General features: G+C 45.8%; 1 pseudogene; it reads right to left on the reverse strand.

Moving 5' to 3' along the window:
- Positions 1 to 622: 622 nt before the first annotated feature.
- Positions 623 to 2858, reverse strand: LOC116883198 (annotated as a pseudogene).
- Between the last annotated feature and the right edge of the window lie 1575 nt (positions 2859 to 4433).

The raw sequence follows: 4433 nt of genomic DNA on the forward strand, positions 1-4433 counted from the left end.
AACTGTTGACCAGTTCCCTTCAGGTCTGGTTGGTGTCTGGACTGCGGGAGATCTGCTGTTTGTGTGCCCCTATCTTCTGGTTCCTAGAGGCCCTATACAGTTTCCTCTTTGGCCAGGGATGTGTGTAGGGGCGGGCAGTATTGGTGGTCTTTCCCGCTCTGCAGTCTCAGGAGTGCCCACCTGTCCGGGTGGTGAGCTCTCTCTCCCAAGGTGTTTGGGAGCAGTGAGCTGTGGCCCAGTATCAGTGAGGTTGGGGCTCTAGCTAAAAACCGGAAGTTTCTGTTCCCAGAGGAATTTTCCCCTGTGTGTTCTGAGTCCACCAGGCAGGTCTCTTGGAACACATAAATTGGTCTTACCTGTGGTCCCGCGGCTCAAGTTGCTAGTGCGGGGTTGCTTTTGAGCTCTTGGTGAGGGTGGAGACCAGGAAGGCCTGTGCTGCCTTTTCCTGGAGCCCTGGTGCACTGGGGTCCCAGATGGCGTTAGGTGTTTTCCTCTGGAGGCCGAAATGTGGGCAGAGTGTAATCTCTTCTGGCTTCCCAGGTGTGTCTCATACAATTCTATTCTTTTGAGCTTTCAAATTTTATTGATCCCTCAGTCCCCAGGGGTTCTGTCTTTCTCAGCCTCAGTGCCTTAGAACTCTGGTGTCAGATCCTGATACCACTTTCCTATCCATGACTTTATGGGTAGTTGTCCTCTGCACAGTTTGCATGGAGTTGCTGGAGTCCAAGGCATCACTGAGTCTGAAATCTTCCCCATCCTCCAGCAAGCAGCAGTAGGTGGCAATCTCTGTCTGAAGCTTGACCTTGATGTTCAGCAGGGCTTCATATTCCTGGGTCTGGTGCTGTCCTTCTGCCCGAGTTTGCGCCAGCTCTGACTTCAGGTGCAGAAGGACCCCATTGAGCTGCTCCATCTAGCCTTGTGTCCGGCCTCCACGTCCCCAAGGTTGTTCTCCAAGTTGATATCCTGGTTTTTTCAAGGAATCCAGGTCAATCTTGAAGGTCTGGAGGATGCGTCTCAGCTCCTTGAGTACGATCTCAGTGCCGCTGATTTCGGCAGACTTGGTGATGGCTTCTGTGATACTCTCCTCAATCTGTTGAGAGCAGTACTTGCCCAGTTCCTCGCGGTTCTTCTGAGCCAGCTCTTCATACTGGGCGGGGATGTCCGATATGATCTTGCTGAGGTCCTGAGATTTGGGGGCATTCACTTCCATAGTCTACCCAGAACTGGCAATCTGGACTTCCAGACCTTGGACTTCCTTCCACAACCTTTGTCTCCACCTGCAACCTTGTGATATTGGTGTCATCTGCCACCTTGCAGAGTCCATGGATGCCACTCTTCACAGACTGGCACATGGCAAGTTTTATCTCATACTTGACTTTAAAGTCATCAGTCATCAGCGGCAAGACCGGCATTGTCGATCTGCAGGACTATGTGGGCATTGTCCACAGAATTTGCAAAGATCTGAGCCCTCAGATCTTCGATGGTCTTGAAATAGTGGCCCCAGTCTCTGACCGCTGGGGCTCCCTTTTCTCCAGTTGTTTCCGAATTATGCTCTCTGACTAGAGACCTGTTCTCGGTCACTAGGCTCTTCATCTTGTGCAGGTAGCTGGTTCAGGTCTTGCATAAACTCCTTCTTAGTCTGGATTCCACTCATTCCTGCCAGGCCTTCGGACCCCACAGAGCCACCCCAGATGGATGGTATCTGGGGTCTGGAGCCCCCAGCACCTGCATAGATGCTGGCTGCACTGGTGACAGGCCAGACCTGCTGGCTGGGAGTACGCACAGAGCCCAGGGACCAGTAGTTGGTGGAGAAGGTGCTGTAGCGGGTGGTGAAGCTCAGCTTGTCTGGAGAGGAGAGCAGAGAGAGAGAGAGACCAGGACAGGAGTTCCGCTGTCAAAATATACAATTTTTATTTGACACAAATGATGTGATTTGATTTAGAAAACATAGACAGCACATCCATCCAGGCTCTTCTGTGCAGTAATCTGTGCCCATTTCCCCAGTACCTGGTGTCAGTCAAGGTAAAGACCAATTCAACACTGCTGGCGTTCACTTTCCTTTTTGAATACTGGGACTGGAGAGAAGGTGTAGATAAGAACGAGGCAGTGCTGTGGGTAAGGCTATTAAAGTTGTGACAGGACGGCTGGCTAAGCAGCCCAAGGCTCTCTAAGGATTAGACCTAGACCCATCTGGCAACTCAGAAGAGCCAAGATGTAATGGCAAGCAGGTAAGACTCATGACTTGTGGTGCTCATGGCACAAAACAGATTATGTCTATAAAAAGATTAGTCAAACATTTAGTGTTTTCCCCTTGGCATTTTACTAACTTAGCAATAATTAAAAAGTCATAAAGCTATTTGCCTTGGGGAATAGGTGTTCCTGGAGCAAATAAATTATTTCCAAGAAGTATGATTGCTGGATAGAAGAGCGAGAAGTTAAAGCTAAAAAGCTCAGGATTTTCTGTCCCTGGTCACTGGGATGCCACACTACTAAACATTTTACTGCTCTGTCTTGTTTTCAGCTCATATTGATTTAGTCTGAGAATACATACAAGGATGACAGGTCTATTCTGGTGGCTGGTGACAGAGAGCTCAAGAAAACACATGATAAAGGTCATATTTCCCTTGCCAGTAGCTTTGAGGTCTTGGCAAGGAGAGTGAATACTATGAAGGCCAAGGAGCAGAGAAGTGCCTGTGACCTATTGATGCCTCAGTCTACAGCAGGCTGACCTCTGCAGACATGCATGTGTCTCCCTGCTCCAGCTTGGTTCCTTTGGGTAATTTCACTTTATGGTTCTTTATACTGAAGAAGTGCTTGCACCACAGTCCAGTGGCCCTTAGTGCAGAGTTGACCGACATAACTGAAAATTATATAACAGAAAATAGCAAACTCTTAATTGGTTGGTCAAATTTAAAGAGTAAACTATAGATCTTCCCAATTAAAAAAACATTAAGAAAAAGCCTCTGAGTTTCAAATAGGAGCAATATAATTTTATGCTGTTTGTACCACTTCAGCCAGCTGGTGAAGCACCCTGCAATTGGCTGGAAGTGTGTGTAGGAGGGTCAGCGTTAGGTTTAAATGCACCAGAATTTCTGGAAGGGATTTTGTTCACTCTTGTATTATTTTAATATTCATTGCTACTTAAAATTTTAAAACTTTTTATACCACATATATCATCCAAGATGTCTTTTGATCAAATTACTGTGCCTGTGCTAAAAAATCATGTTGGAAACCAGTAACTTTGTAACAGAATTTACATAAAGTGCCACTCTACAAGCCAAAGCCCACTGAAAGAGGCCTGGAAGCAACTTTAAATGAGTTCCCAGGGGAAACTTCAGAGAAAATTCTTCAGAGAAACAAAGAAATCTTAAAGGACAAATGTGTTGAACACTTGTGTGTAAAGACATTCAAATATTGATCCTTTTGCAATGCTGCATTGTAGCCATTTATTATTTTTACTGGAAAAATTACTGTTGTCTAGCAAAAGCTTTCAATATTAAATTATATTAAATTATTCAGATAGTTATGCTCCACACAATGATAATATGTTTTGCTGAAGTATTAAAGGCTGAATTGTCTATGTCTGCCAGATGTTGGGGTTCTTAGCCCTGGTGCTTGTGAAATGAGGTTGTTGCTGTTGATCAGGGTAAGCTGAGACCAAGATAGTGGATATTCACTCATGAAGCCTATTATGGCTGATGTCTTACTGAGGGGGCTATTTGGTCACAGAGACTCACACATATGGAAGGAGATTATGCAAAGACAGGAGGATGCTATCTTAATGCCAAGGAGTGAGCAAGACTCCCTGAGGGAGCTCTGCAACAAGTCGTTCTTCTTTGATCTGGAAGAAACCAACTGCACAGAAACCTTCATCCTAGAGTGTACCTTTGGACAATACATTTCTTTGATATTTTGATGGCATCCTTAAGGAACTTACACACCAAGTGACTGACATAAGATGAAGCAACATAGATTGGGGCTGGTATCACAATTAAGTCTCAGTGGCTACCACCATGCCAGTGTGCTTAGTTTCTCAGGTGTATTTCCAAGAGGTTGATTCCCTTGAAGGTTGGGGATTTGGAACAGCCCTTGCAGGGAGACTAAGGATCACCCCAACTGGGATGGCCTGGACACTTCCAGTTGATGGTGTTTGCAATCAATCAAAGATAAATTGGTGTTAACAATCAGTGGAGTTAAAACTTCTGAAGGAGGTCAGAGGCAAAATTCATCACCTGCACTTTTGTTGTGAGGCAGATACAGAAGGGCGAAGCTAGAGGCAGAGGTGAAGGCAGAGGTAGATATTTTGAGAGGATGAGTGAAGAGCAGAAAATGGGGGACATAGTAGAGACATGAAGGGATATGTAGAGAACTAGTAGAGGTTAAAGCACTGCACAGGGTCAGCACTCTAAGGAGAAACAGGATATGACTTCAGT

The sequence above is a fragment of the Rattus rattus genome, chromosome 14, assembly GCF_011064425.1.
Source record: "Rattus rattus isolate New Zealand chromosome 14, Rrattus_CSIRO_v1, whole genome shotgun sequence".
NCBI classification, from domain to species: domain Eukaryota; kingdom Metazoa; phylum Chordata; class Mammalia; order Rodentia; family Muridae; genus Rattus; species Rattus rattus.